The sequence below is a fragment of the Peromyscus maniculatus genome, chromosome 11 (genome assembly GCF_049852395.1).
Source record: "Peromyscus maniculatus bairdii isolate BWxNUB_F1_BW_parent chromosome 11, HU_Pman_BW_mat_3.1, whole genome shotgun sequence".
NCBI lineage: Eukaryota > Metazoa > Chordata > Mammalia > Rodentia > Cricetidae > Peromyscus > Peromyscus maniculatus.
In genome coordinates, this window is record NC_134862.1 from 68,813,447 (window position 1) to 68,825,924 (window position 12,478).

General features: G+C 43.2%; 1 protein-coding gene across 2 annotated transcripts in view; it reads left to right on the forward strand.

Annotated features, from left to right (window-relative positions):
- Positions 1-12,478, forward strand: part of Tnr (tenascin R) — a 407,740-nt gene that overhangs the window by 188,305 nt on the left and 206,957 nt on the right. Inside the window, exon 1 of one of the 2 annotated variants that reach the window (XM_076547793.1) lies at positions 8,948-9,046. The exons of the other annotated variant lie outside the window; for it this stretch is intronic. The gene's annotated coding sequence lies outside the window, so the exon portion shown is untranslated. Of the gene's footprint in view, positions 1-8,947; positions 9,047-12,478 lie in introns of those variants that run through there. 2 annotated transcript variants of the gene reach the window in all.

Below are 12,478 nucleotides of genomic sequence, written 5' to 3' on the forward strand. Positions count from 1 at the left end.
CTATGAATAATATAAAAGAGCTGATTGATGCTGTATGTGCACGTGCAGTATACATGGATAATGGGGAGGAGGTGGGAAGATGTGGCACCAGCCCCATTTTTCCAGAGAATAGTCTGAGTCTTCTTCCCATTACAAAGTCCTTTGCTGGTGGAAGAGTACCACGGGTCAGCATAGGGATTTTACTCAGTCCTCCTATTTTCAATATTCTCCTCATATCTGATGCCAGCTGAAACAGTGTCCTCAAGTCCAAAGTCGATCTGGTACAGTGTGTGCAGAGAAGAAACCTCTGGTTGTCCATGGATGTGAAGGTGGAGGAATTGAAGACTTCCACTCTGTCTTCCTGTTGGCAGTGACATTTGCACTCCATTCTTCAGAGGCACTGGTGTCTAGCTCCAGCGTTTTCCCCAGGTCTCCAATCACACTGCTGCTTTGGGGCTTCCTCTTCTGCAAGTGCTTTGTCAGCTCTCTTAAACAGGCAACCTATGCCACCTGCTTCCCTTCTTGAAAAATACTATTGCAACCTCTCTCTTTGTAATTACCTCCTTACACATTTAAGCCTTTCTTCCCTATACAGAGTGCGTTAGTCTTCTATTGTGGTGTAGTGAGTCACCAGCAGCCTCACAACTTAGAAAACAATACAAATTTGATATCCCATTTTTTGAGTCAGGAGTCTAATGTGTTTCAATTGTGTCCTTAGCTCAAGAACTCAGCAGGCTGAAATTGTGCAGTTGACCAGTCAGGTCCTTGTCTGAAGACTTGAATTGGAATGATCCACTTCTAAGCTATTTCAAGTTGTTACAGAATTCTTTATGTTGCAATTATAAGACCAAGGTCCCCAGGGCTATTCTAGCTTTTGGCAAGTCTCTTCATATTGACCACTTACACTCATCCACAAAGACCCTCTCACATCAAGTTGCTCTCATGCTTTGCAGCTGTCTGATGTCACTCTCCACAAGCAGCTAAAGAAAGCTCTCTGCTATCAAAGGACTCCTGTGAGTCAGACAGGTCCATCCAGGCAACATTCCTATGTTAAACACAGCCACATCATGTAATATAGCCTCATCACAGGATCCAAGTCACAAGCCCACAACCATATCATGTAATATAGCCTCATCACAGGATCCAAGTCACAAGTCCACAGCCTCAGAGAAAACATATAGCATGCATATCAGAAAAGGGAAATCTCAGGGGATCTTAGAATTGTGCTATTACAGTGAAGCAATCTTCAGAAGGGAGCAGAGATAACTGTGGCTACTTTATCCACTATGTTTAATTACATGTCTCTCCTGACTAATGCTACTATATTGTTAGTGTTGCTGCACTTCAATTGTTAAAATCAGTATTCTAGACATGATGGCAAACTTGATTTTCAACAAGAGTGCTGCTCCATTTATGTAAAAGTTTAAGAAAATTGGAGGTTTTGTTTTTTTCACTCTATCACTCAAGTGAGTGAGCCTTATGTGCTTGTGAGACCAGTGTAGACCCTAAGCAGGCTCTCACATTTTTCCTTCCAAAGTCAAGGGCTTTCAAGGAGCCTAGAAGCCAGCCTTGGACAGCGTGGCTCTGTATGCCTTCAGTGGTCCTGACGCACAGCTCAGTGTATTTGCTGTTCCTGTTATGTCCAGGTGTCATACACTAACACACCAGCCAGCTGCATGAAGATATTACCAATGAGAGACAACACCTTGGCACGGGGACATGGTGATTTATCCTGACTTGGCAGGTCCCAGTGGTAGCTGTTGCGTTTGGTGATGAATCACTAATTTCTAGAAACCTTGACTGGAACCTGAAGGCGAGAGATAAATGTGAGCGGGGGTATTGCTCCAAGCATTCCAGCAGACAAATGGCCAGTCGTGACTAAAAGATGGTTTTACATTTTCTGAGTGTAATCAAGTGAGATGTAACCAATATTCTTTAGTTCATTAGCTTCATGTCTCTTAACCTTCACTGCTGAGTGCTCCCTTACAGAGTGCCTCCTTGTCCATCCTAGTGTTTAAAAGAATTTTTTTTTTAGCTTAGAGTAAAAATGATGGGTGAGGCACTGGCAGGTAGCCAGGAGAAGGGCAGAGGAAGTGCTCCTAAGGGGAGGAGAAGTCACACACAATTTGGTCTCAAAAGGGAGGAAAGAGGAAACAGGCACAGAGGGCAGGTGGGCATGGGGAAAATAGTCTGATTTCAGTGTCTGTCTCCTGCTCATATCTTTCTCATTATAGCAAACTGAGCATCAATAAATCAATAACATGTGCAATCTCTGGGAGTGATGCAGATGGACACCCCCTCTTGCTGCTCCTAGATAGAGCAGCAGCAGGACACACCTTGCTTTGCTTCATATTTGCCTTTCATTCTGAGGGAAGGCCTCTGGACTTCATCAGAGAATCTGCTTTATTCATTCATTCTTCTGTGGAAAAACACAGGGAGGGGGGGCAGCATTCTTCCCTGTAGAAGTGCTAGGGTCTCCAGGGAAGAACTTCCTTCCGTTATAACTGTTGTATGGCCCACTTGGTCTGAACATGAATCAGTGCCTGGCTGCCATTCTGCCTGAATGGAAGTTCCCTATCCACCTCCCATCTAAGTCTTCACCCCACTGACCTGCCTTTTCCTTGGAGTCACTCTGTACAATCACACTCTGGGGTCTTTGTACACATTATCCTTCTGCTCAGATCACTTCTCATTTCTCTATGTAAATGTCACAGAGCATCTACTCATCCTGAAAGTATCATCCCCACTCTCGTCTCCCCTGAAGATCTTTCTTTACCACTGATTCCTGATTACACTTTTCCTCCTCCATGCATGTACGAACCTGGAGTGAGCTAGAGATTAATTAAGGAAAAAAAGAAGATCATGTAGACTCCAGATTGTGGGAAAAAATAACAGACTGATAAACTCCAAGGAGGAAGCATGCAGCCTGTATAATATGTATACAGGGATGTGTGATTTGTACAGTACTCAGGTGGGAATTAATAGTTGAGTACACATGGCACTGGAGCAAGAGACAATAGTGTTAAGGCTGTTTGAGAGAGCTGTGCCTGGTGCTCCCCAAGTCAGTACTCTGCTGAGCATTTCTAGGGAGTCCAGCAACTACCTGGGAGATCAAGAATCATGCTATCCATAAGACTGCTAGTGTTTGTCATGTATCTGTTTGGACATTGGTAATTTTTAAATGGAGAACTTGGATGAGCTAGGAATTCAAACTATAAAGTACAAAAGAAGGGAAAAAGAGCAGCGGGCAATCTGTACAGTGCTGAATTGTTTATTCAAGACCAGGGCTGCAAAAGAAAATTATTTGGAAATAAAATAGACTCTGGCTGGAGCTGAGCCTCTGCCTACTTACCAGAGTCTATGACCCTAGCTACACTTGAGTCAACATCCTCGATGGAGCTGAATAGTTTCCCTGAATCTACACATGTGTACCCACAGGAGAGGGAAGTCTGTAGACTTCTAAAGAGGCCAGAGGGATCCTTTCCAGTTCAGAGAATCCTCTGAATGCTCAGGTGACACAAAGCAATCTGACAGCTCACAACATATCCCACAGACTCAATAGTGATAAAAGGCCACACAGACTTTGAAATCCCTCCTAAAAGGCATGCCACGTTTGGGCATTTGTCTGTGTGGATAGTATTAGACTTCTTTAAAGCAACTCTGGCCTCCATGGCCTCTCTACCTTTAGTCTATGTTGGAAGGACGTCCTATATCCCATGAGCCATGTCCTGATGTAAAGAGGTAAGAGGAGTAATGAAAATCTTTGGGATAGCAGTTGCTGGAAATTCTGCTTCGTCCTCAAAGGACAGCAACTTCTGACCTTCTGTGTCCTGATTCCCCTTAGCCTGTCACACAGAGCACACTACCTCACCCCAATGTCAAAGCATTTTTCTCAGTATAGAGGAATTCCTTTGGGAAAGACAGAGGTCCCCCCTCTCTCTGAGCACTGAGCTCCTGAGCAGTGTTTAGCACACATGAGTAATGAGAGTACTACAAATGTTAGCATAGCCTCTTCTTCTCCACTGCTTTGAGTCGTTGGTTCTTACGTCTTCTTTGTACTCTACATCTCTCCTCTTTTCAGTGTTTTTCACTTCTCAATTAAGCAGAGGACTTCCAGCAAATCAAGCTGGTACTTCATATGGAAGGCTCCATGCCCAGTTTCAATCTCACTGTCCAAAAGAGCATAATGGTCTCTTTGTACATTCCTGAGTATTTCTTTCCCTGTCATAGTCTTCGTGCATGATCCATACAAGCCCCTACTGCTCCAACATCTTCCCAGGCAGGCTTAGAACATGAGCAGGCTCAGAATCTTAGTACACACATGGTTGTGGAGATTATGATATATTAAAGACCTACTGCCTGAGGTCTTTAAATAACTTCTATTTAAATCCTGGCTCTATTTGAGTCAAGACTCTGTTACTCATTAGCTGTGTGGGCATGAATGAGTTAATCTATTATCTTCCACCCTCAGTTTACTCATCTATATAATGGAAATCCTAATGTTAATACTTCAGAGTTGCTTTGAAGGTTAAATAAGTGCACAAATGGGAATCAGAGCAGTGGGGAGCACACAGGGCTATCTAAACTGGTTATTATTTTTAATATTATGAAGGAACTGGATGTAAGTATTTCTAGGCAAATGATCTTAATACTTACAACTTTGGTCTTTCCACCTTCACCTAATCTTCCTCATCAGTCTACAGTTTCAAATGCCTCCCTAGCTCATCCAAGTTCTCCATTTAAAAAATGGAGATACAGATATATGACAAACAGATACATGGCAAACACTAGCAGTAAAACAGTCTTTCTATCTCTCCCTCAACCTATTTCCCTCTATTTTCCTCTCTCCCCCATCAGCATGATTATGTAAACAATCTCTACAACAATCTCCACCTCCTCACCTCTCATTCATGCCTCAATCCTTGGTAATCTGGCTTTAGCTTCCCACATACCACTAAAATTGTCCTCCCTGAGATTACCAGTGACCTCGCTATTGCTAAAGCTAATTGCTTCTCTGTCACTTTTGACCCTGTTGACCACTTGCTTTCTCTGGAAATGTTTCTTTCATTGCTGAGATGCTATTTTTTTTTCTGGATGTAGCATTCAGTTTTTGTTATGTTAAGCAATAATCCTCAAATCTCAGTGGCTTATGACAATGAAGGTTTTCCTTTAAGCTCAAATTCCACATCAGCTGATGGCTCCTCTCTCTTTTTTCTTTTCATCTCTATTTGGTGAGCTTAGATGAAGAAACAGAAGAAAAGAGATTATACAGTAGCCCCTGAAACTTCTGCTTGACTATGATAGACATTGCATAGGCCATACCAGGTCATGTGACCCAAGCCTGACCTCAAGTGATCGAAGAAGTACATTCCTCCCACTTGCAGTAAACAGAGACATGCAGTGATCATCCAGGAAAGACAGGAAATGACAGGGACAGAGAACACCTCATGGGTTTTCTTCTACCACTCCAATCTTTTATTCTTAGATTTTATTCCAATCTTTTATTCAGTCATCAAGTTACATCTGTTAATACTTCCTAAATGTTGTGCCCTCCTGAGCTTCCTGTATAAATGTGTTCCTTAGGTAGTACTTCTACATAGGACTTAAATGTTTATAAAATCCTATATTCCCATGACTTCAACTCTCTAGAACAGACCACCACTGCACATGTTCATCAGTTCCCCTGAAATTCATAGGCTCAAATTTTAATTCATATTCTGGTCTTTCTATTCATGTATTCTCCTTCATAATTGAAGGAAACATTATGAACTTGAATATCTATGTCAGAAACATAAGAATTGTTGTTCCCTAGATCATTGCTTTCAATGTGTCAACTACAGTTCACTCTACCTTTAATGCAAACCTCTAACCTCTTGCCTACTCTCTTACAATTGGCTAGTTGACATCCTGTCATCACTATATGATGTATCTAAGAAAATCAAGTTATATAGATAGAAGGGTTATTTTGTCTCACAGTCTTGGAAGTTGTAGTCTGTGACCAGGTAGTTCAACTGCTATAGACATGCATAGCATCATGGTATAGGTGGACACAGGGGAACAAAATCACTTGTCTCATGGAAAGTAAAAAAAAAAAAAAAAAAAAAAAAAAAAAAAAAAAAAAAAAAAACAGGGAAGAGAGTAGGACCCCAAAATAGCCTTGGTATGAATGTTCCCAGAAACCTAAAGATTTCCACCCAGGCCCCACCACTTAAGGTTTCTCCTGCCTCCTAACAGCAACAGGTGTGTGTGTGTATGTGTGTGTGTGTGTGTGTGTGTGTGTGTGTGTGTGTGTGTGTGTGTGTATGTGTATGCGCACACACATCTTTAGAGGACATTTTTGGTCCAAAGTATAGCATTAACCCTTGCTTGAATTTTAGTTAATTATTTTCCAGCTGGCCAGCATGTTTTAGTCATTCATCACTCAGGTCCATCTAGGTTGCAGCAAAAGATTAATACTCCATTTAATCTTGCCACTTCTTTCTGAAGGAAACTACAAAGCCTCTCCTATTTGCCTGCAGTCAAACTCAGGCTCCATGTTGTGGCATTTAAGTTTCTTTACAATCAGATCCATGTGTCTCTGTATCACTTGTTTATGCACTGTTCACTGTATCAAAATAAGCCATGATGTTTCTCATTCCTATGTATTTGCGTGTACTAGTCTCTTTTCATTTTTCTATACTTGATAACTCCTATTGTTTGTTAAAGATGCAGTGGAGGCATCTTTCATAAAAAACCTCCCCAACCTTGTCCCTGTTCCACAATGTACAACACCAGTCACATTACATTATTACTAATGTGCCTTTCTCTCATATAGATTGAGTTCCCCAGAGCAAAGACTGATTCATTAGGCTCTTTGAAATTGCCCAGGATTTAACACAGAATGTACATATTAGATATTCAAACAATGTTTCTTGAGGGAAGGAATAAACAAATGAATGACATAATGCAGTCTATCACATTAACACAATGGTCAAAGTTAATAGTTGTTACTTTTCTTTCCTGGCTATTGGCTGGCTCTTGGAGACATGGTCTTCTCATATTAGAAGAAAATCTTCTTGCTTTCATGTCCAAAGCACTGTGCAGCTCTGATGGGCTGAATCTGACAAGTCTAGCCTCTAAGGACTCCTCCACAAGCCTCCCTTTTCTAGAATCTGTCTCTCCAACTTAAAAGGCTCCTCAGAGGCTACTTCTCTGCTCTCTGGCTTTCCTCAATGACCCCCAGCTGGCCAGCTCAGGCCTTTTTCCGACTCTCCCTGAAGTTCCTACATCTGCCATTCTCTCAGACTCCATTTCCACTTTTCTTACTGTTTCTTTTCCTCTCTATCTTTATCAGGGCCAGTAGTTAACTTTGCAGGGCTCAAAATGAAAATGTGGAGAAGGTACCCTGGGTAACGGATGTGATTATTTGATAAGTGAGAGGCTTGTATCAATGCCATGTAGAAGTGTTTTAATGCAAATAAGCTGTCTTATCAGAGGCATTTGTAATTATGGAGAAATTGCTCATCATTGTTTTTATCTAATCAGGAAACAGAAAGTGATTGTGTTGACTCCATGGCTGGGAGGGATGGGTGCAGAAGGGATTGGGTGCAGAACGCCCTCATCCTCTAGGAGGACTCTCCTGAGTGCCAAAAGGACAGAGGAGTTTGAAACCTCACGACTTTGTTCATCCATTTACTAAAACATGAAGGAAAAGGACTCAGTTCTTGCCAGTTACTCACACTAGAAAGTTTCCTCAGACAGGGGCAGGTAAGGGGCAAGATGTGGGGGGCTGTCCTCAGGAGTCTGGCCAGGATCGCTGTGTCCACCATGCATGGCCACCTCAATATCCACTTTCAGTTCACGGGAACACTGCCAGCAAGGTAGGGCATAGTGTCCATGGTGTCCTGTGAAGAAGCACTCTGGGAAAAGGGGGCTTCAGCTGGAACTGAAGAAATCCTCTGACTTCTTTTATTCTCTTTCTCTCACACTTTCTTTTTCTTTAACCTAACAATAGGTACAAATGAGCCACTATGCTCTTCGTTCCTGGAATTCGCCCTCAATGTGGTGGCCTGCCTGCCAAGCTGAGCACCACACTGCACTCGGTTGTCTCACCCCCGTTTTAGTGCTAGGAGGGACTTCTGATGTCCGGGGTATTTTTAAAACCATCTTCAGGTCTCCATCCACTCCAACAGTCTTATTTTGCTAAATTTAAACTTGAACCTATCATTTCTATAAGCCAGTAGAGGTCAAATGTCTGCAGTGGTTATTCCCATCCTCTCAGGCAAATAGAGACTCAGTCTTCCTCAGTCAGGTGTGGGGTTTTGGACCCCAAGCAGAATTTGAACTGGATTCATGCTCTGTCTCTACATTAGGTGTCAGTAAATGGGCCTTTTGTAATACATACAGGTTAGGAGGTTCATGTTAGTGTGTTTCAACTGTTCTCTCTCTCTCTCTCTCTCTCTCTATCTCTCTCTCTCTCTCTCTCTCTCTCTCTCTCTCCTAAATTCAGTAATGGTTCTCTGTACAAGCTCATTCATTTTTAATCAGTTGACTGTAATGATTTGTTACAAATGATCTTTAATTCTCAGCTGCGGTTAATCAGTCCTGAAAGGCACTTTTCCTGTTATTTTATTTGGATAGGATTCTTAGTGAAATACTTGCCTGCCATTACTTAATCACTTATTTGTTTTTCCCCGGCACACAGTTTCTAGCAGCACACAGCAGTATTTAATGTGGACATTTTCCCTTGGCGCCATGAATTGAGTTCTCCAAGCTGTAGGGGTGGGAGCCTCATGGGAGCCCTGAGGGTTCGTGTTCTAGTTTAGTATTTACTGTCCTCTTCCGCTTGTCAAGCACAGAGCTTGGAGCTAGGATACACTGGATCATATTGAGCAATAGTGTCACACCTCAGAAAGCTTATGGGGTAAGCAGGGAAGGCAGAAGACGGGATGGCGGATAACCCACCTCTGGACCAGCCAACTCTTCCGTGAAGAGGGTCAACGACCACTCAGCTGGTATTTCTAGGCTGATGGGATAACAGATGCAGAGGTCTAAAGAGAACGCACATGAGATTGGACTTATGCACGCAGTGAGTGTGATCGGGGTACAGAGCAGAGGCAGAGAGAGTGGGCAGGGGGAGGAGAAGCAATGGGGCCAGATATAACAGGCCTTGGAACACCTTTAACATTGAGAGATTTAAGCTTTGGAGAAGCCTGTGGGAGCAGCACGGAGAATGGGCTAGAAGTGGGCTGAGAGGGGTGGCAGGAACCAGGTGAAAAGGAAGTAGCATCTGCACTCACCCCTAGTAGACTAGTTCCGGGGCAAGGACAATGGACTGACTATGTGAAAGGAATGATGGGCTGGGCCGCAGGCAGATTTCCCCTGTGCACCCCCCACCTCAGATCTGTGCAGTACTTGCTTGCTTCCAAAGACATCTAAGCACACAGCCATAGGCCCACAAGTGGGACAGAGCTGTTACCTTGATGAAGCTCACATCTAGGTCAGGGTGAACACAGTTGCTGGGGTGGGGTTGTAACCCTCATGGAGCACAGATCTGGGCCCTTTTCTCGGCTGACAGTCAGCTCCCTGGAGTCAGCTGAGAACCTTTCTTAACAGGAAGGAAGCTGAAATGTTTTCTTTCTTCCCACAGTCTCCAGGTTCAGGTACATCTGGCTTCCATGGGGGACTAGCACCATCACTCAGGCCCTGGAATTAAAGCTTGGTGCCAAATGAGTCTAGAAGGCTCTGTTGGCGACTGATTTTGTATGTGGAGGGATGTGTTCAGTGGTGCCTGTAGAGACCAGAATGTGCTTCTGGGAAGGGGCAGTCCACCTGACCTTCTTCCACTGCCCCACAGTGTGAACACTGAATGCAAGAGGCTAGATAGGGCCTCTCTTGTTAGACAGCATTGTCAGAATCATCAGCAGAGGGCTACCTGATGAGGGGATGGCCATGGCAGGAAGTGGTCTGCCCGCAAAAGCAAAACACAAAAACGTAAAAAGTGTCAGCTCCCTCTTCACTCACACCAAGGACAGATTGGCCAGCCAGTGCCTCTTTTCTAGAACAGCAAAGTGTGAGCGAGCCTTGGTGTGCTATCCTTCTCTGCTTTGGTGGCCTCACCACACTCCTTCCAGCCCCTTGCCCATGTCAGACCTTAATTCACTCTCCCGTCTTGGTGTCCTGAGATAGATTCACACTGTATGGTTAATGACTTAAGACTTGGTTTAAAAGGCAAATATCTCTGGGAACGAGAGGTAGTACCACAAAGATAAATGTTAGAAATGTGAGTTTGAAAAACAGGGACTCTGTTGGTTCTGTGAAGACCCTCCAACTTCATAAGCAATCCGTTGGCCTCAGAATACTCTTTCTTGGTTCTGGAAGACTCCAAGAAGATTCTGTGGAGTTTCTTTAGAACTTCATGGTTCATAAGGTTCTTTTCCCTTACTCTGAAGAAATAGATCCCAAGGAAAATGTAAAGTCCCTTTTAGTGGTTAGAGTGGTCAGTCTAGCTCAGTGCTTCTCAACCTTCCTAACGCTGAGACCCTTTAACATAGTTTCTCACATTGTGGTGACCCCCTACTGTAAAATTATTCCATTGCTACTTCATAACCATAATTTTTCTACTGTTATGAATTATAATATAAATATCTGATATGCAGGATATGTGATATATGACCCCTTTGGGGTTGTGACCCACAGATGGAGAACTACTTGTCTAGCTGCTTTCCAAGGGTGTTTTCAGGAACTTGTAGGTCTCGGAATACCTAGTTCCTCAGTCTAAATAGGTCTTACCTATTTCGGAGCCCAGCACTGCCCAGCAGCCTCCTCAGACTCCATGCTTGGATTTAAAGGACTTCTGTTTGTATCTCTGTTAAATCCTTGGTGCAGAAGCCATGTGGAAATATCCCCACATCCACAAGACTGTGTTTTCTTCATGCCCTATGTCATTCTCCCTCTGGGGTAGATGTGCATTGTCATTCATTTCTGTATTTCCAGCAGTTGAGTTATTGCAGATATTAAGTGATTGATGCAGAGATCATGAGTTCGCTTTGCTTTGCTTTCACCTTCCTTTTCCTGGTGGAGAGTGAGAGTAAAGGCTTGCAATGTAAATGCCAAGTAGACGTGGTTTTAGAACTAACCCCAGGTCTTTCTCAAGTTCCTGCTGTCCCAAGATCAGGCCCTCACTAAAAGGATGAGGATACAAAAATCACTTGATGCCTTCAAAAATCTCAATACGAAATGTCAGTTTATGCATCAGTGTTGGAGTGTGAGACTATTAAATGTACAAAAAGATGGTCATGTTCTGAAAACCCACTGCTTAGTGACTGCCCTGAAATCTCAGGTTTGGGGGAGGTTCTCAAGCCTTGGTCTCATGTCCTTGCACATCAAACAGCATCTGAAAGATCAGTCACCACCCTGTGGGCCATAAGAGGAGCTGAAATAACCAAAGGTGGTCTTAATCTCTCAGTGTGGGGCTATTTGGAGATGTGTGTACAGGGATGCTTTGCTGTCAGATGTTTGACAAGAGGCAGGATGCAAAGGGTGGATGGAGTCCAAAGAAGGAGATCAAGTCAAACTGCCCCTGAAATGGCGATAGTGTACACTCTGAAACACAGGTGACACCTTGGATCGTGCCAGGACCCAAGAATTCACAGTTCGGAAATGGAGATTTCTTTCTTTCTTTCTTTCTTTCTTTCTTTCTTTCTTTCTTTCTTTCTTTCTTTCTTTCTTTCTTTCTTTCTTTCTTTTTTTCTTTCTTTCTTTTTTTTGTAGCTCCAGATGTTGACTCAAGTGAATAAAGTTTCATTTCTGCTACCTACTTTCCGTGAACCCATCATCTACTCCCCTCATACTAAATCAAACTACTTCACTTCCACATTTGAAAACAGATTACAAGAGAAACATCTTCAGCCTCCTCACATACACAGGAGACTTTCTGATCTGAGCACAGGTCCTGTTAAGACCAAGACTCTAAAGCCTTTGTAGTCTAAAGGACAGTAGCCTTGTGACTCATACCATGGTTGGCTACACACTGTGTTCTAATCCTGTGTCTCTCCTTACTGTTTCCAACAGGACCTGTTGTTCAAATCTTTGATGGTCTTTTAATAAAAAAAAATAAAAAATAAAAAATAAAAACCAAAGCCAGATATCAGGGTGAAAGCTGAAAGATCAGAGAAGCAGAACAGCCAGGCACTAGTTCTTACCTCTATGAAATCCTCAGTCTAAAGAGAGTGAGTTCCTGTTCCCTCACTCCTTACATACCTTTCGCTGCCCTGCCATATTACTTCCTGGGATTAAAGGCATGTGTGTGCTTCCCAAGCAAAGGCATGAGATCCCAAGTGCTGGCATTAAAGGTGTGTGCCACCACAGCTGGCTCTGTTTCTCTCCTAGACCGGACCAATCCCATGTAGCCCAATGTGGCCTTGAACTCACAGAGATCCAGATGGATCGATACCTCTCAAGTGATAGGATTAAAGGTGTATGTGACCACTGCCTGACCTCTATGTCTAATCTAGTAGTT